At 42.1% G+C, this 24,309-nt stretch overlaps 2 long non-coding RNA genes across 7 annotated transcripts in view; one reads left to right on the forward strand and one right to left on the reverse strand.

The window, feature by feature from the left end:
• Positions 1–1,240: 1,240 nt before the first annotated feature.
• Positions 1,241–24,309, forward strand: part of LOC119849905 — a 67,323-nt gene continuing 44,254 nt past the window's right edge. For 2 of the 6 annotated variants that reach the window (XR_006281527.1, XR_006281522.1), the window contains exons 1-3: positions 1,241–2,474; positions 8,638–8,685; positions 16,412–16,648. This is a non-coding gene — a long non-coding RNA (uncharacterized LOC119849905). The remainder of the gene's footprint in view (positions 2,475–8,637; positions 8,686–16,411; positions 16,649–24,309) is intronic. The other 4 variants (XR_006281529.1, XR_006281519.1, XR_006281526.1 and 1 more) reach the window with 4 other exon arrangements.
• Positions 2,212–5,724, reverse strand: LOC122460285. Its single transcript, XR_006281515.1, has 2 exons — positions 4,277–5,724; positions 2,212–3,125 (listed from the first exon to the last, which is right to left on the reverse strand). It is a non-coding gene; the product is annotated as an uncharacterized LOC122460285 (long non-coding RNA).

Here is a 24,309-nt window from a genome sequence, read left to right on the forward strand (position 1 = left end):
AGATGTAGCCATGGGCAGGGAAGAAGGGGATGTTCCCTTCCAACCTTTTTCTATGCTGTTGATGTTTTCCTCAATGTACCTACAGGGTCACACCTATCCCCACAAGATTTTTCACCCTTAGCACCAGTGTTGCATCTGAATTTGAAAACTTTCTCCCGGTGCCTTGCACCTTGTGTCATCATTATGCGTGTGTAAAATAGGTGAAAAAGCGCTACAAAATCAGTATTTTTTCTGCTCTCTTACACTGGTGGAAGCATCTTCCACTCACTCAGCACAGGTGTGACTAAATAGGTGCAAAGCAGGGCCAAGGTGTGCTGAGAGGTGATAGGGAGCACTCTTTAGCTGGTCAGATTGCTACTGTATATAGCTCTGTCATGGGGGAGGGAGGTGTGATGCTGGCAGGACAGAGCCAGCTCTTCGCCAGGCTACAGGCATTAGCTAACAAGTAACATCCTTATGACTGGAGACCAGAGCAATTCACCTGTATGTTAGTTTTGCCCAAAATAGGTATTAGTCTTGTACAACTATGTTTAGTGTTTAGATTCTATGAAATGGTTGTAAATTGCTGCATGCATTAGTAATATCTATAATAAAATATGCAAGTTTTGCTTTATACGTTTGAAAATGTTTGCCTCGAACTTGTGAAGTGAGGCCTGAGAATTGTCCCTCACTGTGCCCATCCAGAAGGACTATTAAAATCAGATGGGCTATCAAGAAACACTGCAATAGAAAGGATTGGTTAATGGCCCCATCACTCCTGGGAAATTCTAGGTGGAAGGAAGCTTGTCCTGTGGGATTGGAAGCTGAATGAAGGAAATAAAACAAAACCACAGGAAAATTTTCCATCTTTTTAGCTATTTGTATTCTGAAGGGCCAGAGATTCTAAACTGAAGCCTGAGATACCCAGATACTGATTCCTGTTTCTGCCCTGAAAGACCCTTTGAATTCTGTCACTCTTAGGATGTAGATGGTAACTCATTTGTGTCTTAGAGACTAACAAATTTATTAGAGCATAAGCTTTCGTGAGCTACAGCTCACTTCTGAAGTGAGCTGTAGCTCACAAAAGCTTATGCTCTAATAAATTTGTTAGTCTCTAAGGTGCCACAAGTACTCCTTTTCTTTTTGCGAATACAGACTAACACGGCTGCTACTCTGAAACCTGTCATTTGTGTCTATATGTTTTCTTGCTTTAACCTGTAAGTAACTCTTATTCCCTTTTACTAGGTAATAAAGCATTATAGGATCATTACAGGATTGGCTAAACGCATTGTCTTTGGGGTTAGATCTAAGGTACCAATTGACCTGGGGTAAGTGACTGGTCTCTTGGGACTGGAAGGAACCTGAATGTGGTGGGATTTTCTTGGTGTCAGTGACCATTTATCACTAAATCCTGTTTGTCTGGGTGGCAAGATAGACTGGAGAGTCAAAAAGGACTGTCTGTGACTTCATGGTAAGAGTGTTAAAGTGATCCAGGAGTTCATGTTTGTTGCTGGCCTGGTGAAATCTAATTACAGGACACACAACCAGTTTGGGGTAACTGCCCTGTTTTTGAGTCTGTCCTGAGGTAGGCACTTATAGTTGTGAGCCACTCCAGACAGCAAGAGGGGGTGTTCACCCCATATCAGCCTGGAAAGGGTTAATGAGGTTGAGAAGTGGACCACTGAACTTGATGGGACACAACTGAGGGGAATTAGACTGGATAAGCAACCCCTCGTTGGGAATAGAGCCAAGCTGAGAAGGACAGGTGGGGCTATAATACAGGAATATACAGGAAGCAGGCAATGGAAGAGGGTCTGAAGTGTGGAGGACTGTGGCCACTCTCCAGCTGTAGAGAGGGAAAGGAGGAAACCCAGGGGAAAATGGAAGTTCTGGTGTTATGAGAGACCTGGACTTGACATGACCTGCAGCCATGTTGTATATGGATTGAGCATAACCCGCAGCCAGTTTGTATGCTCAGCCACCATTACTTGGAAACGGAAACCATAGTAAATTTGGCCTTGGCTTAGAATCCCAGCTGCAGCATTGATAACAGGGTAGATAGAGGAAAATCACAGTTTCATGGGAATAGAAGGGGTTATGGAGAAGCTAACCTTTAGTTTCTGCATGTTTCTTACTCGGTGCTTGTGTGAGTTTTTGTGAAAAGTTGCTTTTTCTGGTAAGTAGAAATTGTGAGGTTTTGCTGTCACTAGAGAAATTGTTTGAGCCCATCAGGAGTTCTGATTGGTTAAATTTATTGCATAGTCATACTTTAAGTAAACTAATTGGTTTGGGTATAGATAAGAGACTCTCATTTTACCTATGTAATGCGGGTTAGAAGAGAAGCCAGTTGGAACCTAACTCTGGGACACTCCTTAAGACCAAAGCTGCTGGAACTCTTACAACCTGCATGACCATACCATAGAGCAGCAAGAGCCCCAGATGAAATCTGATCCTGACTGGCCATCAGGAAACATCTGTCTGCATTTTTAGGAGTGGTGAGCATTAGATGCTTGGCGTGTGTATACTATTAAATGCTAATAAATGTAAGTTAAGGATATTTATTATGTAAAGGCTCTTTCATTGGGAAAAGGTCCCATTAAGCCGTAGGGGGACATTGCACCCAGAGGGGGAGGAGAGGGCTCTAAATTTGTGTGGGTAACACTGGGGTTCTGGCCTGGAGGAAAGGGTGTACCCAGAGGAGGGTGGAGGAAGAGCCTGATAGAGGTGATGTAGGAGCAGCCCAAGGAAACAGTTGCAAGGTTTGGGGCAGTGCAGACCTTGACTGCTGATTATAGGGTCCCTGGGCTAGAACCTGGAGTGATGCCCAAGCCCATGTTCCCCTACCGACCACGGGGGAAGTGGCACAGACCAGGCAGTTGAGCAGAAGACTGCCTAATACAGCCATCTAGTGGGACTTTGATACCCAGAAGAGGAGGACTATAGTGACCTGCCTGGAGACCAAGTCATGAAGAGAGAGCACCCTGAGTTGCAGAGGGGGAGAGAGAAGCAGTGAGGTGCATGAATGAGTGACAGATGGGACGGGTCAGAGGTGAGTGGAGCTAAGCCCCAGAGCGGCCAGGAGGAGTCACCCCATGTGGTGAGTGAACCCTGTGACAAGCTCTTGAAAACTCCTTGGAGTTTTCTTGCTGTGTAAAAGATAAATTAACCATTTTGTTATAGAAATACAACTGAGTGCTGTGTGACTATCCAATGCAAACCCCGTTCCTGCCCACGTCTGTACTACAACTTCAGGAGAACCACTAGTTGGAAGAGAACATTCTTAATCACCCAAGCCCCTGGCATAATGATCCATTAGCTCTTTAGTCAGCATGTGCTCTTCCCCCCCCCCACCCCAGGTATCTCACTCTTCTTTCTACCCCTTCATCAAAAATACCCAGAGACTTGCCATCATCAGACCCCCTTTTTCCTGAGGCTCCAAGGCCTCCTCTGCTTGATGTGGCTGCAGGAGAAGGAAAAATATATGGGTTTGGAATACTAGGGAAAGCTGTAAGTCAGGAAGTGAGGTAGTATTACTAGTGTATATAAGAATCTGGTGGCTTCTGACATTTATAATGTATCATATTGCACGGTGGTTAAAAATGCTGAAAGCCACTGAAGTCATGTCTATACTAGGGCTCATGCTGGTGGTGACAACAGCTGGCATTTTTGTGTAAAATTCCTTATGGAAAGGAGATTATGTTCAGATAAAAATGGACAGAAATCAAGATCTGAAAATTACAGATTGCTAAATTCAGTTGAAGAGATTTTCAGTTCATAAGTTATATTGCATAATTCCTTACCATTCACAAAGCTTACAGTGAGCCATAATCTGTTACTAATTAAACAAATACTTTTCCTTAGAAGATCAACTGTAACTCTGTGTCACAGGGAAGTTATCTAAGCAAAACTACAGATACTCCACAAAGAAGAAACCCAACTTAGAGGGGAGACGGGTGAAAAGCCTGTGAAATAATGTTGTCAAAAAAGCAGAATGAGTGTGATATCTGTTGGCAACAGGGGGTGCTACTACCCCTGAAATGGATTTTTACTGGCACCTGGTGGAGCAGATTAGTGTCATACCAGTGAAAAAGGTTTACAGTAATTATATGCAATACCCAGCAGTTTATTGAAAAGGAATTACACAAGCGGTAAGGGGTTATATTAAGCACATAACTCCTACATTAGACATTAAGAGCTATACATTCCTCTTAATGAGTCTCTCTTTCACAAACATACATGAACAGATCCTGCGCTAACCTCACACAGTTCCTACTTGGCAAACAGAGAAGGTAGTTACCAATTTTATAGATGGCTTCTTCCCTCCTGGTCTGTACTTCTCAGCCCTCTGGTCTGTCTCGGATTCCCTCGAGTCAAGGCTTTGGTTGCCTTGAGACCCATCTGGTTCACAGTCCTACTTGAGCCCACGGAGCAGAGTTTTGGCTACTCTGTCTGGCAGCATTGCTTCTTCAAGTGTCAGTGAAGGAATCCCAACCAACAGTAATTTATTTTGCTTGATTCTTATACTCTTTTTCCTCAAAGGAGTCACAGGTCTTAAAAGCATGCCCAGTGGGCGTGTAGTTACTAATTTTCACCTAATTACTATTTTAGGAGGGGATGGGTGGTACCGAACGAAAATCACCCCATGTTTACTCACTCATCAGTCATTCGCTCTGGCTCTCTGTGTGATGTCCTTGCTGTAAGGACAACCTGTGCTTCATACTGGAACTTTATATATGTGATATTTACTTTTGCATGGGCCCATATTTGCCTACCAATAGGTTCAATATTGATCGTACATACAGAATTTGCCAGTCCTTTATCAAATCTGCTTCTGCTTAATGGGAACCTGTTCCATGGCTGCCATTCGGCCATGTTTAAGTCATGTCAGGTTATGCTCACACCATTCATTCAGTATGGTCATACCACTTTGGGACCGTCCCAACAATATCCCCTTCTTTAAAGATATGTTCTCCATAGGATTCTCATTCTTGAAGATTAAGAAGCTTGAGGATAAGCTGAAAGAAGAAAAGACTGCAGTGCTAAAAGTGATATGGGAACTTGGTAGTGGTTGTAATATTAAACATGGTATAGGGAAGAATAAGATACCTGACCAATACCAGGGAGACTTTTTAGTCTGAATAGTAACTGTGAACAGGGGGGAAAAATCAACTTTGACTTGAAAAAATCTTTGCCCCGCATAAAATAAGGGACTTCCACATCCCCAAAACAAATGAACACCTTCTCTGCAGGTAGAATTGGGCTTATCCCCGACTTTAGAACTAAGTTCTGGAATGCAGAGAGTCCAAGGTGGGCTTCTCAACACAACCAAGCAATAAGGCTGTAGGAGCACATGGCAGGATGACCATATTGCTCCTTTGCTGATGAACTCAGAGAAGACAAGTATGATATAGCTAGTTGTGGCAGGTTTGCCTCTATCTGAGTGCACATTGATACAACCTTGCAGCTTCATGCTAAGGAGAGCATAACAGAAGATATACTTGGGTACCCATTTAGATAAGGTCCTCTTAGCAAATAGCACTGTCCAGTGAATTGCTATCAAATGAAATAAAAAGTTTGGTGGACTTTCTAAGAGATTTAGTCTGCTCAAATGAGAATGATGAGGACTTTAAAATCAAGTATGTGATCCATCCTCACCAGTAATGATGGTGGCAGGTGCCCTTCCTTTTCAGATAATGAAGACAAGGCCTTCTCAGAGATTGAGATGTCAAAAGAAGTAGGATTGAAGCAAATTGACAAATTAAATAACAAGCATAGGACTGAAGAATTTGCTGAGTTGCTAACATAAATGTTCTCTCATTAAAATCAGCTACTATACCATAAGGTTGGAGGGTAGCAAATATTTAAGATAGGCATTAAAAGTGATCCTGGGAATTAAAGAGAAGAGAGCCTGCCTTCAGTACTAGGCAATTTTGGTGGAAACAATAATTAAAGATAGTTATGAAATACCTAAATGAGCATACATGTCTGTAAAAGGAAATTGGACAGACAGAATCCATTAGAATTCTTTGAGGGTGTCCATAAAATAGTGTATAATGGAAACTCATCTCTTGTTAATTTCAAAAGGCCTTTGGTCAAATGTTCTTGTGAAGGACAATAATGAAACTTTCAGTTGTCATGGTCTTGGAGGTAACATTCTGTCATGGATTAGGGTACAGCAGACAAGACCCTGGCCTCAACTATGGCCAATTTGTGCTGCTCTGGCAAGGCAAAGTGATAGTAGTATTGGCTACTTTACTTTAGGATTTTGTTTCCAGCCCTACCACATAGCTGATTGCTGTGAGATATTGGAAAAGCCAGTTTAACACTTGTGTATCTTTGTTTCTCCAAGTGTAAAATGATGATGATAATACTTACCCATTTTTTTTACTGCTCTTTGAGGTTTTAAGGATAAACAAGGATTATATAAAAGTTAAATATTCTTAAATGAAAGCTGATTGAATTTACTTGTGGTTTTGACATTAGAATTACTCCCAGGGAGATTAATTAGTGAACAGAGGTACATGAGGTAGTCAAAGGTAGATAATAAATTGCAAGGTCCTTCAGTTTCCCATACACACATAGCAACAACTGAGCAGCTCCTTCAAGATAATGACCACCCTCAACTCCCACTGAACTTTATTCAGAGCTGAGAGAGCTCAACCTTGCCAGGAGGCACTCAGCATCTCACAGAGTATCTATTTTGTCTGTCTGTTTCTACTGTGCTGGTTATTGCAGAATCTAAGTGTCTCTTCCTAATGTTTAATCATTCACTACATTTGTAATTTTCATTCAAGTGTGGGGTACGTGGGTTTGTGTGCACAGGGGCATCTGTCATATTATGCAAGCAGCTGTTGCTTTAAGAGACTAGTGTCCAACGTCCTGCATAATAAGGTTTGGATGCAGAACTGTGTAAGTGGGTTGAGTTCCCACACTTCTCCAAGTGGTGTATAATCGCACTATACTGTATGTGAGTCCAAACATAACCCTTCCCAAGGTTCACCTTTACTGTTACCTTAAACAATTCCAACAAAATATAAACCCCACTCTAAACTCTACCCCAAGCTTGGCTAGTCCTAGGTTTGCTTCCTGCTGGAACTCTTCCACCCTGCCCCCCTCCACCGCAGAAAGAGGTCCCAAGCCATCATATATTCTGTGTTGGAACCAATCAGGTAGACCTGCCAGCATGGGTGAGTACAAGCACCTAGCAACAGGATGGCTGGACAGAAGAGCTTTGCAGTGCCCTAACACCATTGCCCCATTACGGTATCCCCTGAACCATCTGATAACCTTGAAACACTGCACTCCTAACAGAGCAAACACTTAAGTATTACCTTATAACATGGAATATAGATATTATAAGTGAGATTAATACATGCAGCCAATTACAAGGATTCCATAAAGTCTAAGTCCTAAACACATTTTTATACCTATTTTAATAATACTGACACAGAGGAGATCCACACTGTTTCCAGCTCTGTATTTGTGAGTGTTTCCTTGAGACCTGGGGCATTGGCATGGTGCCAGCATCACATATGCAATAAGGAAGGAGTGTGTGATTCTGAGCCTAGGTGACAGGCCATGAACGCAGATTGACCTGAGATTCTCTGGAAGGCTGGATTTCCTGAGAAGTGTGGATTACGTACATTACGTGTTTTTATTATCTGTGTTAAGTCAGTGCAGAAATCCGCAGGCCAAATCTGTGAGTTGTGTAACTCTTCTGAAGTTAGGACCAGATTGTGGAACCCAGAACCAGATTGTGGAACCCACTTGTAGCGCTGTGATGATTCTTGGGGTACCCAGCACTGTTCATCACCCTGTAACCTCCTACCTCCAGCGTGAAAGAGTCTTGTTTGTGCTAATTAGATGTCAGCTCCCTAACACCACCGACCTTTCAGCCACTCATGCACTCTCTCTGGGGCTATGCCAGCCTTGTCTGCCTTGCAGGTTAACAATAGGTGCATCCAGTCTCTGAGTCCCTTGGAAGCATTCCCCTGTGATATCCTTGACATTCACCAAGATCTCAGATCCTCTGCCCCTAAAGGATCAGTGTATCCTAATTTATTAGTTTTACTTTAAATCACAGCTCCTGCAAATCACACAAAAATGTAATAAAATAAGAGAAAGGGTCTTCAAGAAAGAAGTTAGATTCAACTAAAAACAAGAGAGAGTGGTGGAAACAAATGGTTATAATATAAAACAAAATAATAAAATGTGAACTAGAGCCTACCCTAAATAGTTACCTTTCCTGTCAAATAAAGTAGGTTTCCCTGCCAAAGTTCAGTCTGTTGCAGAGCTGGTTGGATTCACAGGACCCAGGATTCAAATTTCCATGAAAAACACCCGCACTGCACAACTGGTTTCCTCAGTGAATGGATCCAGAGTGCCTCTTCTCACTCTGTGTTATACTGAAACAGTCTTTTTTCTCTATTCATAACAGTGCACTCTCCTGACTGTTGTAATGTTTCTTTTTTACCTCCAACTAGCTTAATGATGGCCCTTTTCTGGATTTCTCAGAGGGTCTCATTTCAATAAATGTTGACATTTAGATAGAAACAATATGCCTTGTATCTGTGACTGAACACAGAAATAAGCCTAGAAAAAAGAGATTACGCATTACTTTCAACATTTTAAGACTTGAATCCTTCCATCCATATTTAGATGCCAGTGCCTAGCTCCCCCAGGAAAGAAGAAGAACATGTGGGCCAGGTGGGTCCCCCCTTACCCTGTGATTTCATCTTCATCAGTCCATCTTATCTAAAATGGAGCTGATGATAATAAAAATGTTGTTTGTCTGTTTTGTTTAGTTAGACTATGAACTCTTAAGGGCAGGGACCATGTCTTACCATGTATTTGTAACACAGTGGGGCCAAAGTCTAGACTTGGGCCTCCAGAGATGACTGTAATGTTGTTATGAATAATAATAAAGCACATAGAAAATGTCTCTTCTAACATCATTGTGATGGGTTTGGTCACAGAGATCCCCTTGGGACTGTCACCTGATGTGCTGAATTGCCTCTGAGCCCGTTTTTCCTGCCAGCTTGGGACTCCAGAACCCTGCTTTGTTGAGCCAGACACACTAGCCAGCTGCAAACACAGACCCAGGTCTGGTGGACGCCCCCAAAGCTTCAGACTTTAACCAAAAACTTATCACCTATCTCCAGCACCCAGACACCCAGTTCCCAATGGGATCCAAACCCCAAATAAATCCATTTTACTCTGTATAAAGCTTATACAGGGTAAACTCATAAATTGTCTTCCCTCTATAACACTGAGAGAGAGAGATGCACAGCCGTTTGCTCCCCCAGGTATTAATCACTTACTCTGGGTTAATTAATAAACAAAAGTGATTTTATTAAGTATAAAAAGTAGGATTGAAGTGGTTCCAAGTAATAACAGATGGAACAAAATAAGTTACCAAGCAAAATAAAACAAAACATGCAAGTCTAAGTCTAATACATTAAGAAACTGAATACAGGTAAATATCACCCTTAGAGATGTTCCAATAAGCTTCTTTCACAGACTAGACTTCTTCCTAGTCTGGGCCCAATCCTTTCCCCTGGTACAATCCTTGTCAGTTCCAGCTCAGGTGGTAACTAGGGGACTTCTCATGACCAACAGCCCCTTTTGTTCTGTTCCACCCACTTTTATATTTTTGGCACAAGGTGGGAATCCTTTGTCTCACTCTGGGTTCCCACCCCTCCTTCTAAATGGAAAAGCACCAGGTTTAAGATGGATTCCAGTATCATGTGACATGTTCACATGTCCTGTGAGACTTCATTTCCCACGCTGGCACACAGGTATACAGGAAGGCTTGCAAGTAAACAGCCATTTACAGCCAATTGTCCTAGTTATTGGGAGCCATCAAGATTCCAAACCACCATTAATGACCCACACTTTGCATAATTACAATAGAACCTCAGAGTTATTTTCATATTCCTAGTTTCAGATACAAGAATGATACATTCATACAAATAGGATGACCACACTCAGTAGATTATAAGCCTTGTAATGATACCTTACAAGAGACCTTTTGTATAAAGCATATTCCAGTTACATTATATTTACACTCATTAGCATACTTCCATAAAACATTCAATGAAATGTTGACCAAGTGCTGAAAGTCACTAGCTGCCCCAGCATTCTGATCAGTTAAGCATTAATTAACCCTACTAGGAAAGGCCTCATGGAGACCGATTATACTTAATTGCCTATATGCAGTGTTGTTGTAGTCATGTCAGTCCAAGGATATTAGAGAGACAAGGTGGGCTTTTCATTAGACCAAATTCTGGTGATGAGAGAGACAAGCTTTTGAGCCACACAGAGCTCTTCCTTGGATCTGGGAAAGGCACTCAGTGTCCCAGGTGTCTCTCTTAATTGCCTAAGCAGACTGGGGGTTGATGAGCTCAAGAACTAATTATCCCACCAGCTGGGAAGAATAGATAGGTAAAAGAGCAGGAAAGACGTGCAAAGGGGAAAAGCTAGTAGAGCTCAGAGGAAGGAAGGTCTCAGGGCAGTGAGATCTCTCTAGTGCTGCCATCCCCACCCCCCGGAAAAGGCTGAGGGTTAGGACAAGCTGTCAATAGACCTGCTGCACAGGATTGTGATGGTGCTTTGGTGAAGGTAGTAAATAAAACTCTCAGAGGTAATAAGCGGTTTTGGATGCTTTTTTCGTTGATTGTGAGGAACTCCAAGGCGGGAGAGGAGCCTGCCCTGTAGGAAATGCAGTGGTAACTGAAGGTAATTTATATAACTTCTCGGTGACCCTTACAGTTCAGATATTCACTTGTGATAATAGGTACATCTCAAAACTTGCCTTACACATCCCAGTAGCAATCTTAGCTCATACCCACCTGAGGTACTTATAAATAAGGCTAAGATTTTTGGCATGGGTATTTCTAGTAAAACACAGACAGGACACAGGCAATAAACGATATATTGCGGAAGCCCGACCCCAGCTGCCCAGGGCTGACAGCTGGAGCCCGGCCACCTGGGACTGAAGTTGCAGAGGTCACATAAAATCATGGACTCATAGCCTTACTTATAAACTCTTTCAGTGCACATGGCTTTAATAAATGAATGTATTTAATTATACACTCTATTCGGTCTTATAGCTGTTGAAAGCGTTGATTTCAGTGGGAGTTGGTGCTTTTGAAAGTCTCATCAACTGCCTGCCTGCATCTTTAGGTGCCTACAGCCCAGATCTGCAGAGATATTTAAGCATGGGGCATTTTTACCAATTGAAATCAGTAGGTGTTAGGAACCTAAATAACTTTGAGAATCTGGCCCTAGATACCTTTTAAAAATCTGGCCTTAAGAGCCGGATCCTACAAACACTAGCACTCAAGAGAGAGTAGTGGAAACAAACGGTTATGGGCCGTTTCCCACAGCTGGTATCTTGGATGAAACTCTAGGGGCATGAGTCCCAATTCTGTAGCCCCTGCAGTGCTTGCGGGATCCACCCACAGGTCACTGGCAAGACATTAAGAAAGGAAGTGGTTTCCAAATAGTTGGATTTAAAACATATGTATTTGTTATGTTTAGGTCTATCTATGTATCTTTTAGGGTGCAATACACTCCTGTGCAGGGGGCAGAACAAGACCTATGCACCATTTAAATTCCAAATTCCACTGAAGCCCTGTTTTGGGGGCTTATATGGGACTTAAGTGTCACATATGCCTTGTGGTGACCCTTTGCACAGGGGTGAATTTCATTGTTCATGATTTTGATCTTGATGATCTCTGCTTTATCAGCAAATCATTTAGGGCTAGATCCTCAGCTGATGTAAATCGGCATAGCTCCATTGACCTAAATGTAGCTATGTTGATTTACTACCTTTGTTGGAGTTGGAGAACAATTGATCACCCTCTTCTTTATAAGAACCTTTTACATATTTGAAGACTGTTATTGTATCCTCCTGCAGCCTTCTTTTTTCTAGATTAAACATGGCTAATTCTTAACTTTTCCTTATAGGTCAAGTTTTCTCAACTTCGTATCAGGTTTGTTGCTCTCCTCTGAACTCTCCCAATTTGCCCACATCTTTTTTACTTCCTTTCACTATAGATCACTTGGAGCACTAAAGATAAAAGGATCTATATTCTACATAAAATTAAGCAAGAAACCTGAGGATCTAGCATATACTACTAGTTTTATTTTTTCAGGACAGAACAGCTGCAGCTTATGACACAGTATTTGTAAGGCTCTGCTCACAGTGTTGGCTGTGTTATGTGTCCCCAAGACTCACCTGAAGGAGATGCCATGTGAGTTAGACACTGGCAGAGAAATGTTGATTTATAACATAGCTAATTGGAACTGAAACTATATAGAAGATATTTATAACTTTATTGGGCTTGTAAGAAAAATGGATCATGGGATAATGTGAAAGGAGAAGTCAATCTCCATTGCAAATGATTAATTCTGGTTCTGTAATTTCTGAACAATTTTCTATAGAGAGGAGTTAAAATTATCTTTCAGTGATCCCTTGTCTGTTGGAAGCTGAGACTGGATGAACTGCTTTGGAATAGACAAACATCAATCCAAACTTCTCCCCAGAACTCAACCCCTGTGATTGATCAAGTATGAATCTATGTACATTTGGATTGTTATTGACCCTATTTTGATAATGAAAATTATAGTCAACACAGTTAAACTACTTTGGCTTGTTATCCCATCCAATCTCATACATATATAAATCTGCAGGTTTTGCTGGATGCAGCACACTCAGTGGCTAGGTCCATGGCTTCTGCAGTGGCCAGGCACAGGAGCTCTTGGCTGCAATCCTCAGGGTTTCCACAAGAGGTCCAACAGACTTTACAGGACCTGCCCTTTGAAGGTTCTTTGATGTTTTTGGAGAAAATTTACTCTAAGCTCCGTGGCTTGAAGGATGTTAGGGCAGCTCTAAGATCTTTGGGCTTGTACATTCCAGGCCCATCCAGAAAGCATTTCTATCCACAGCAAACCCACTGTTACTCTGCCCCTGTGCCACTGAAGACATGCAGAGAAAGAAGAATTGAAGCTATAGACATAGACCTCCTCCTCCTTCTGCCTCTGCATCAATGCCTGCTCCATCTAGCAACTCCAGCGGTTCTAGGCAGGAATTTTGATGGGATGCTCAAGGACAACATGCTAGTTTCCAGGATGCCAGATTCCATTTTCCCCATATTTGCAAACCAGCTTTCCCACTTACTGCTTGATCCTGGATTCCTAAGAGTGCTGTGTATTAAGCACTGTGGAAGTGGGTTATACCCTCCAATTTATTTCTACCCTTCCCACCCACCCTCCCTTTTAGTCCTTCTTCAGGGACCACTCCCACGAGGAGCTCCTAGTCATAGTGCAGGGGTGCCATCCCCACCCCAAACCATCGATGTTTTGGCTCCCACACCCAGCCTACCCATTCCCCCCTCCCAGAACTGGTCCATTTGGACCAAGCTCTTAAACAAGAGTTCAACGTGGCCCAACGGGCCCAACTAGTGGCCCAGTCCACGATGACCACCCAAATTCGTGTTTTAACTTTATTTTGCTTGGTGACTTACTTTGTTCTTCTGTTATTACTTGAAACCACTTGAATCCTACCTTTTATACTTAATAAAATTGCTTTTCTTTGTCAATATACCCAGAATAAGTGATTAATAGCTGGGGGAGCAATCAGCTGTGCATATCTCTCCATCAGTGTTATAGAGGGCAGACAATTTATGAGTTTACCCTGTTGTGACATTCCCCTCTGGTGTTATCTGGACCAGTGATCTGCTATGCCTCTCCAATCCTTGATTCTGGGAGCCAGCCTTATCCTGCTCTGCTGTGAGAACCCCCACTCCTGGGCTGTTCACATACAGCCTCTGGCATGTAAGATGCTCCCAGGTACTTGCAAGCGAATGACACTAGCCAATATCTCCGGTCCCAGACACAACCCTAGGAACCTCCATCTTGCAGTGTCCAGTTATGCTCGCTGGATGCTACAAGCAAGTATGAGTTCGTCAATGTAACAAAGAAATTGATATGTACCAGGCTTGTTATCCCAAGGGGAGCCTCTGATACACTTCAAACCAAACACACTGCTTCAGGTAGAATAAACAAATTTATTAACTATAAAAGTTGATTTTAAGTGATTATAAGTCAAAGCATAACAAGTCAGATTTGGTTGAATGAAATAAAAGCAAAATGCATTCTAAGCTGATCTTAACACTTTCAATGTCCTTACACACTTAGAAGTTTCTCACCACAGGCTGGCTGGTTACTTTTTAGTCAGGCTCTCCCCACTGATCAGAGCTTCATTTGCTTGGTGGTGGTGGTGATGGTGTCTGTAGATGTAGGTGGAAGAGAGAGAGCATGGCAAAATGTCTCTCCCATTTATCATGTCTTTTCTTTCCTCTTGGCTTCACTCCCCCTTCAGAGTGAGGTGAGCATTACCTCATCACATGACCAAGAGAAGGAGGGTGTAACAGATTCTTTTGTTTTTGTAACCTCAAGGGTCTAACAGATTCTTTTGTTGCTGCCTATGCCAGCGTCCATTGTTCCTATGAGGCTGGGCTAGGTTTGTCCCATCCATGCCCTGACGAGGTGTGAACTGCCTCGCTGTTCTTGGAGAATTTTTACATGGGCTTGCTTTAACCATGAGGATACATTTTCAGCCTCATAACTATATACATGAAATTATAACCTATAACCTTACTATAACATTACTGTAACAATTACTATAACATCACTAAAACAACCTTGTTCAATGCATTGTGAGCCTTCCAAAGACACCCAACATGACAAACTTTTCACTGGATACCACACAATCATTTTATAAAGATGAACATGGGGATATAGGGTGTTTCCCTGAGGTACAGAGCATCAGAACCATGTATAAGCTTTATACAGAGTAAAAAGGATTTATTTGGGGTTTGGATCCCACTGGGAGCTAGGTGTCTGGGTGCTGGAGGCAGGTAAGCTGCTGAACTGTTTTCAGTTAAGTCTGCAGCTTTGGGGGCATGGATCGGACCCTGGGTCTGTGTTGCAGCAAGCTAGCATGTCTGGCTCAATAAGGCAGGGTTCTGGAGTCCCAAGCTAGCAGGGAAAACAGGCTCAGAGGTAATTTCAGAACATCAGGTGACAGTCCCAAAGAGATCTTTGTGACCGAACCTGTCACAGTGGCATAGTTGAACAGGATCTGTGCACAGCTCATTGCTTTGAGACACTGGTAGAGATTTTAAGTGAGTTTTAAGTGTGCTGAGTGGTAAACAGACAAAGTGGTTACTGGTTCGTTATTTTCTTTATGCACCTCATTGTCATCTGTGATGGGGCAAGGCCAGATGGCTATGGAAGAGTATTGGGAGATAGATATATTAGCACCAGGCTAAACAAATCCCTGGTACCAGGATAAGTGAAATGGCAGCTGCTCCAGGTCAATTAAGACACCTCGGGCCAATTAAGAACTTTCCAGAAGGCAGAGAAAAGGCTAGGTTGATTGAGATACCTGAAGCCAATCAGGAGCTGGCTGAAACTAGTTAAAAGTCTCCCAGTTAGTCAGGTGGGTGTGCATGTCAGAAGTTGTGGAAAGAAGTTGTGCAGTTGGAGAAGCTGAGTAGTACACACCATATCAGGCACAAGGAAGGAGGCCCTGAGGTAAGGGTGAAGTGGAGTTTGAGGAAGTGAGGGCTGCTGTGGGGGAAGTAGCCCAGGGAATTGTACATGCCATGTTTCTAAAAGGTCAGCTACCATAGCTGATACTATTAGGGTCCCTGGGCTGGAACCCGGAGTAGAGGCTGGGCCCAGGCTCCCCCCCCCACCTTCACCCCCAGTTAATCACTGAGACTGGGAGACAACAGAGACTGTGAAAGGAAGGATAACTTCTCCTCACCTCTCTCATTGGCTTATGATGAAAATGGCTCAATAGATTGTGACCCTTGTCTCTAGAGAAAGAAGGGTTACGTGGAGGGTCACAGTGAGCCTCTGAGGCTAGCGAAATCCGCCAGGAAATGTGGGACCCACTGAGGCAAGGACAGAGCTTTGTCACACATCTTATTGATTATTCTTGGTATACTTTTCATTGTATTTTTATACTTATGTTGTTATACCTGGCTGTTGGTTCAGCAAGTCACCAAGCTCCACCAGCTGTTTTGGGGGACCACTGTTCGACAATCCTTATTGTGATCCATTGATCAAGGGGGGAGGGGAGGAATGTAGCCGGATGCGTCCCCTCCATTTGCTCTGTCAAGTGCAGTCTGCACAGTTTCCTGTTATGCTGTTACAAAGCCACAAGCAGCGGAAGCTCCCCAATTATGTTAGGTGCTTGCTGAAAGCTGCATTGCTCTATATCACCAATTGTATTCATGCTGATGAATGTATAATCAATTAATGTAAGGAATGAGTGAGATAGTGTGAGTGACAGCCAATGGGAAAACAAAGAGACAAATAACGCCTTTTATGGAACCATGGTATTATCTTTGTAAAGGTATAAATCTCGAGACGGGCGGCCATGACAGGTACCAACAAGGAAATGTAACAGCACGCTAAACTCAGGACCGGACCGGAAGCAGTAGAGCCCTCCCGCGGATCCGAAGGGACTTCAGGGACTCTCATCACCTCGCAGCCAGTCTCTGGTCAGCTGTTGCCTGGCCAGCCTCAGCCACTTGCAAAATCAAAACCAACATCCATGCCTGAAGCTTGCCAGCATGAAAGAGTTGTGTGTGTGAGTATAATTCTGTAAATAAGGGAAGCAATAAATCAACCCTCAGTGCTGCTCTAGTTCAACCTTTGTTTGTGGTTATTTCTTGGCTGGTTGTCAGGACAGGCAACAGCAGATACTTACCCTTTTCACCCAATTCCTGGAAGATGAAGGAATCCAGTATGTCTGTACTCCCAGGTACTAGCTTCAAGCTAATGTGGGGATGCAAGGAGATTTAATCTCACATTCCTCCTAGAAATCAAGTTGTTACATGAGAAATAGTTTCCAAATGCCTGTTCAGTACTAGCAATATCTCTTACTCATCAGGCAAGTGCTTTTCCTTAGAAGCTCAGCTATAACTGTGGAATTAGGAAGTTATCTGAACTTTATCAATGACTTTTTGCAATGCTCACCATGTTCAGACTTGCCAGTAGTGGATATGTAGAGGTGACCAGGGTGTCTTTAAAAGATTCTTTCCTTGCCTTCTGGAGCATGTACTCTGGACAACAGGGTAGCCCCTTGATAGCTTTTAAAAGCCTCTTCCTATTCAGGAGAAGCTAGAAGTCAGCTTGTCGATGATTATCAGCCTGAATCTATTCTGCTCTGTGATAGCCTGGCTCTGGGCATTGGTTATGAGAGCAAACCTTCTTCAGGTGAAGAACAGTTGTTTTTTATGCACCTTCTTTTCACTCATTAGGGTAGTGTTCAGCCAACAGGGTAGGTGTCTCATTTGGCTGGAGTGTCTTATGCAAACTTGATTTTCTATAGTTCTACTTACTGAATGCATATGCGAAGAGGTGAGATGGCTTTTGGACTGAAAATCTTTTTAAATGAATTAAGCAGGCTGTACTTTTCTGATTTTAGACTGCTGCTAAAGATCAAACAGGACCAGGCCTGAGTTATATTAATAGCCCCAGTGTGGCCTTGCCAGCACTGGTTCTCCACTCTCTTGGATCTGTCAGTGGCAGCCCCAGTTTTGCTCCCATAGCACCCAGACTCAGTCTCCCAAGATCATGGTTGGCCACTCCACCCAAAACTGCAGGCCCTTCACTTAACAGCCTGGAGTTAAATCCTAGGGAGAAGCCTTCTATCAGAGCTACTTACATGTCAAAATGGAGGCAATGATGAATGATTAGTAACTGGTTTTTTTTTCTCTGTAATCCTTACTTAAGAATAAATGTGCTGGTTTAGAATGAGCAGTGTGGTAACTATAGACACTTGCACTGTTTATCATCTCTGACGATAAAGGCAAAGCAAGCCTGCTTAGGCAGTCTGTGTTTTGCTGGGGATAACAGTGTGGGCAGGGAGCTGTGAACCCTGGAAGTACCACAGTTGGGGGCAGGGAGAGACGTGGGTCTGCAGCCAAGAGAGGTGACAGCTGGGAGCTGGAAGTCTGACAGTGAGTGCCCTTGCTGGACCACAGAGAGGGAAGGCAGGTGCAGTTGTCCAGAACTCTGAGAGCATGTACAGATGTTGTGTTGTGCTTAGTGTTTTAGAAATGCCACATGCCAGCAACGGCCTTGCTTCATCACCAGACATAGCCTGCCCTTCGTGGCAAAGAGCACATGATTATTTTTTATGAAAAAGGTAAAAATCAATGCATACGACTCAGAAATGTTTATTCCCACCAGCCTGAGGTCGTGATTGTGACGCTGACAGGCCAGGTTCCAGCATTTTCCCAGGCTGCAGACATTAACTAAGAACTATCAAACTCAGGTACTATACTTAGGAAGGAAAAAGTCAAATTCACAGCTACAGAATGGGGAATAGCTTCTGAAAAGGTCCTGTGGTTTACTGTGGATCACAAACTGAACAGGAGTCAACAATGTAATGCAGTTGAGAAAAAGGCTAATTTGGGGTGTATTAACAAGAGTGTCATAGATAAGACATGAGAAGTAGTTGTCCCACTCTATGTGGAACTGGTGAGGCCTCACCAGGACTACTGTGTCCAGTTCTGGGTATCGCACATTAGGAAAGATGTGGATAAATTAGAAAGAGTCCGGAGGAGAGCAACAAAAAGAATAAAAGGTTTAGAAGACATGACCGAGGAGGGAGAGCTAACAGGCCATGTTTAATTTGGAAAAAAAGAAGACTAAGGAGGGGCCTGACAGTCTTAACTGGAAGCCTGTTACAAAGAGGATGGGGATCAATTGTTCTCTGTGTCCACTGAAGGCAGAACAAGCAGGAATGGGCTTTTTCTGCAGCAAAGGAGATTTATTTTAGATAATATATCAAACTTTTTAACTCTAGGGATAGTTAAGCACTAGAATAGGCTTCCAAGGGATGTTGTGGAATCCACATCATGAGAGTTTTTTAATAGAACATTGGACAAACACCTTGTCAAGGTATAGGAGAGGGAGATATTTTGGTAGCCCAGAGCCCAGTAACATGTGTAGACCACTGCCTGCACCTGGAATACCAATTGTTATGCTTATTTCTGAAAGCTGCTAAACAGAGGCCATTTCTAAACCCTTAGCGCAACTAACAGACCAGGAGGGGATGGGGAAGTGAGTGACCATGAGGAGTAAACATGACCCTGTGCCCTCCTATGTTGAGCTTTTTGCTGAAGCATCTAGTTGTGCAAAAAGGGAAGACTGGCAATAGTTAACTGTTGTTATGTGAAATACGTCTGGTTAACAGATGGAAAGTTCCCTGCCTGACAGGCCAGAAAACACCATTCTTAACTTCTGCTCAGCAGGATTTTTTGGTGAATAAGCCACGTAATACTAACATTGGGTATAAAAAGAGGAAGAGATCTGAGCTCGGTGGACACCTAAATACGGGACACCTTGAACATTTCTTGAACACCTCACAAGTTCCCCTGCAGCTGGAAGGCTGTCCACTGGAAGTCTTCAGATATCCACTCGAGACCTCCTCAAGACCTTGGGTAAATATTAATGTGAGGTTAATTTGAGGTGCTCCACTAACCTGTTGTGGATGTGTATAAGTGCTGGAGACTAAATAAAGTGGAAGCTTTGATTGAAAGCACTTTCGTTTGCTCACTTGCATCAACTGTCTATCGTCCAGACATTCCAGGTCCCCAGTGATTTATTGCCTGCCACCGCCTCGCAGAGAGTAAAGTTATCAAGAGCTTTGGGTTCAGCAAAACCCCAGGTAACAAGGGATGGTCTAGATTTACTTGGTCCTGTCTCAGTGCTGGAGGCTGGACTTTGTTGACTTCTTGAGGCCTAAATTTCTAAGGATTTGATTTTTTTTTTCTGAGAAACTTTTTTATTTTTACTTTACAAAGTATAAAGAAAGCAAATTGATAAAGCTGGTTATTTGTTCTATAGAAGTTTTAGTGTACTATTTTAAGGGGTACTTCACTAAGAATAAAATATAGGGAAAATATTTTGAAACTTATCATCATAAATTCTCTATAGAGCAGATGTAAATACAATAGTGATCTGTAAGTGCTGCAGAATATTTTTTTTTGTAAAGTAAGCTGTAAATCTAAAATTTAACCATCTGGCTGCATCACCATAATGAAAAACACATGGACATGATTATCTGGGTCACACAAAAGCATGAGGAAAAAGGAACAGGTGTATCATACAAGAGTATTTTAAAGCAAACCTTTAAGGAAAGTGTTCTAGATAAATATTATCAAACACAAATATATTTAAAGAATCAAAGAATGCAGCATGAAATATCATTTCAAAGCCCTCTTGTATAATAATTATTGCACAATTAGATGTATTATGTACGTTCATTTGAAGTATCTGAAATTGGCACTGGGTACTGAATGAGATGCACAATCAGTCTGTCCTAATGTGGCAATTCTAATGTTGTTAGCTGGAATGCTTTGTGGACTTTTCTTACACTATAAAATCTGTTGTAAAATCTGTTGTACTATCAATCTACTAGCCACCTCTAAGTTTATATTTGTAACCATTTCAGAACTTTCTGATGCTATTCAGAAAATATATACACTGAATTATTTTAGTTATTGGTTAATTTTATTTCATTTCATAGCATCTCTAGATATGAACCCTATAGTGGTAATCTGGCAGCAGTTGAAATATTGCCTTGGACCTATATTCAAGCCAAACAAGAAAGGGTGATTGTGATATATCATTTCTGGAAAGAGATAATGACTAATGAGTTCTGCATCAAGGACAAAATTTTCACAGGAAAATTTTCCATCTCTTTTGCTGTCTGAACTCTCACAGGCCTGGAGAAACCAAACTGAGCCCAGAGGTCCCCAGGAGTTGCCTCCTGGTCTGCTCTGAAAGACACTTGAATTGATAGTAACACCACAAGCCAACTGTGATGTGCTGGAGGAGTGGTTGTGTAGGTGGGATTGTCCCTGCATAATTACTGATAATGGACTGCAGTTCTTTGTGCTTGTTTCACCCAATTCCTAGCAGATAAAGGGATCTGGCATGTCTGTTAACTCCCAGATACCACCCTCAGGCTAACGGGGGTGTAGAGAGACTAAGCTCACATTGAAGAAAATGCTTCAGGTTTATCTGTAGTAGAGTTTGCCCTTTCCACAAGCTCTCCATTCAGTATTACAGCATGAATAGGCTGTTCCTTAGAGAAGTACAGTTTAGTCCCTGGCTTCCTTTGGTGGAGAAGAAATTGTTTTTGAATTGTCAGAGAGATTGCTCTATAGTATTTTACAATCGCCTAAAATTTTAATTGAATGTTAACCCAAGCTCAACTCCCTGGGTTGGGGTGTTGCTCTGCTTACTTAAGGCCTGGTCAATGAATAATTTTTAGCCAGGACAAGGCATAATATCTTTAACCCAGATAGAATGTTAAGGCAGCCTGAGTGCCTGGTTACAACTTTCCCATCATCTACAAGCTTTCAAAGCAATAGAACTATTTCAATAGAGGGGCATTAAGATCAGAATCCCAATTCAGTTCAATGGGTTTCATTCAATCAGTTCAATCAGTGCCATTGTTCTCAAGCACATAGCTCTAAGATGTATATTTTATAAAGCAATGTAACAGTTTTTGCTTTCTTTTAAATGCCAGTATTTTATTTCCATCAGATTCTACTACAAACATTTCAGTTTTTTACTATAAAATAGGTCTTTTTTCTTAAGAAGAGAACAGTTTTCACACAAATTATTTTATTTAAAAGCCACACAGGCCTTGGAAGCACCAAGGGGTCCCTTCACACCCCTTTTCAAATTTTTAACACCCCTCTTGTCAAACTGTTCACACAACCAAGTTGGAGGAAGTAAGGGGGAAGATTGAGATTGGATGAGGAGCCCAGGGAGGGAGAAGAGGACTGGGAGCTAGTGGGGCGATTAGTTAGGAATCTAAATGGAGGTATATGATTTCAAAAAACGTGATCAGTGTATTTCCCATTCTGTGCCATTAGCAGAACATTGTATTCCACAGGATCACCCTCCCCACTTTAGAACAGTTCGGTGCACTTTTCTAAGGTTGCCTGTTTACTTGTTGCAAAACTCAGTAAATCGTTCTTTCTAGAAATGATATAGTATAAGGGAAATCCACAAAATAATCCAGCTAACATCATAAGAATTGCCATATTAGGATAGACCAACAATCCATCTCATTCAGTACCAAGTGGCAAAATTTCAAGATACTTCAAATGTTAGGTGTATAATGCAGGTGTATAATTCTTTGATTCTTACATATTATCAAACACAAATATTTAAACTACAATACTCTCCTTAAGTGTTTGTTTCAAAATACTCATGTGATATACCTGTTCCTGCTTCCTCATGCCTTTGTGTGTTCCAGCTAATCTTCCATTATGTTTAATTATATATGTTTTTCATCAAGGCTCTGTAGCCAGAATGTTCCATTTTATATTTACACCTTATCTTATATTCTGCAGGCACTTACAGATTGCTATTGTATTTACAGACACTTTACAGAGAATTTGTGATGAGGAGTTTCAAAACATTTTCCTCTGTTTCATCCTTTGAGTCTTTTTAAAATAATACACAAACTCCAACAGAGGAAATAAAGCTATCTAAAGAGATGGAAAAGCTGGTTATCAATTTGCTTTCCTTATGGCCTTTCAAGTAAAAATAAAAGTGTTTCTCAGGAAAGTATAATAGAAATGTAGGGTTGGAGGTTCATCAAGAAATCATCAAGTCCAGCTCCCTGTGCCGAGGCAGGACCAAGTAAACATAAATCATCCATGGCACATTTGCCTAACCCGTTTTAAAAACTTTCAGTGATGGAGATTCCACACCCTCCCTTGGAAGCCTATTCCAGAGGAAACTACCCTTATAGTTAGGAAGTTTTTCCTGATAGTTAAACCTGAATAGTATCCGAGGATGAATTTCATCAGGACCTGCTGACTTGAATACATCTAACTTATCTATCTATTCTTTAACCGCCCCCTCCCCCATTTTGGTGTGCTTTCCTTCCCCTTTGTTGTTAATATTAATTGTGTTGAGTATCTGGTCTCCATGAACATTTTTTAATGAAGACTGAAGCAAAATAGGCATTAAACACCTCAGTTTTCTTGATGTCCTCAGTTATTAGTTCTCCTTCCCTACTAAGTAGCAACACTTACAAGTAGAAGAACTGATCAATACAAATATATTGTCAAGTATCAGGGGGTAGCCATGTTAGTCTATATCCAGAAAAACAACAAGGAGTCAGTTGGCACCTTAAAGACTAACAGATTTATTTGAGCATAAGCTTTCATGGGTAAAAATCTCACTTCTTCAGCTGCATGGAGAAGTGCATCTGAAGAAATGAGGTTTTTACCCACGAAAGCTTATGCTCAAATAAATCTGTTAGTCTTTAAGGTGCCACCAGACTCAAATATATATACATGGTTTTTTTCATGCAGTTTAAAAACATTTTAAAGAATCTCAAAAATAGGAACTGTGTGTGACAGGGTGTACCAACCCCGCACAGGGCCAATGAGGATGGACCAGTCACTGTGAATCCAGGAGGCCATGCCCCCTAGACCCTGCTGCACATGCTCCAGGTGGAAAGGACAGATAAAAGAAGGCAGGCCGAGGGTCGGAATCCCCAGTTGCTGTTTGCCTGCCTGTGACACTGTAGCCCAAAGCAACACCCTGGCACCTCCATATTCACAACAAATCTTGTACAAAACACGTCACATAAGGTGTCAATGTAAAAGTTATGGTTTGCTGAATATGATTATCCTATTTGTATGCATGTATCATTTTTGTATCTGAAGTTATGAATATTGACTGTACCTGTATTTCAAATGTGTTTGCTCTTGGGTAACACCCAGAAGGTAGTTTACATCCAGTCTAGCCAGCACATTTGGATGAACCATTAAAGATGGTGGCCCATTAGAAAAAAACAATCGTTTTGCAGAAGAAGCTTATCCTCACCTGATGGGTTTTCCTGTGGATGCTTCAGCCAGTATAGGGATAATGGTTGCTATGACTCATTGAAGCATGCAAAAGCATGTGACTAGATCATGTAATAATGGACTCCATCTTGTGCCTGTACTTCTCTACAAACTGTGCTGGGGACTTTGCTAGGGACAATGAAGTTCCCTCCACATAAAAGAATATGTAAAAGGGGGAAGTGACATCATCACTGGGCCTCACTCCCCCAACAACTCAACAGCTAGAAATGCCTCAGAAACAAAGACTGAACCAGGGATGTAGCCCCAGGTGGGAAAGAAGGAATCCCAGCCTGTGTATGAAAGATTGGTGAACTGTTTGTACCATCAGTATGAGAGACTGCTTGATTCAAATCCTGTC

Source organism: Dermochelys coriacea, chromosome 1 (genome assembly GCF_009764565.3).
Source record: "Dermochelys coriacea isolate rDerCor1 chromosome 1, rDerCor1.pri.v4, whole genome shotgun sequence".
In the NCBI taxonomy this organism is placed as follows: Eukaryota; Metazoa; Chordata; order Testudines; family Dermochelyidae; genus Dermochelys; species Dermochelys coriacea.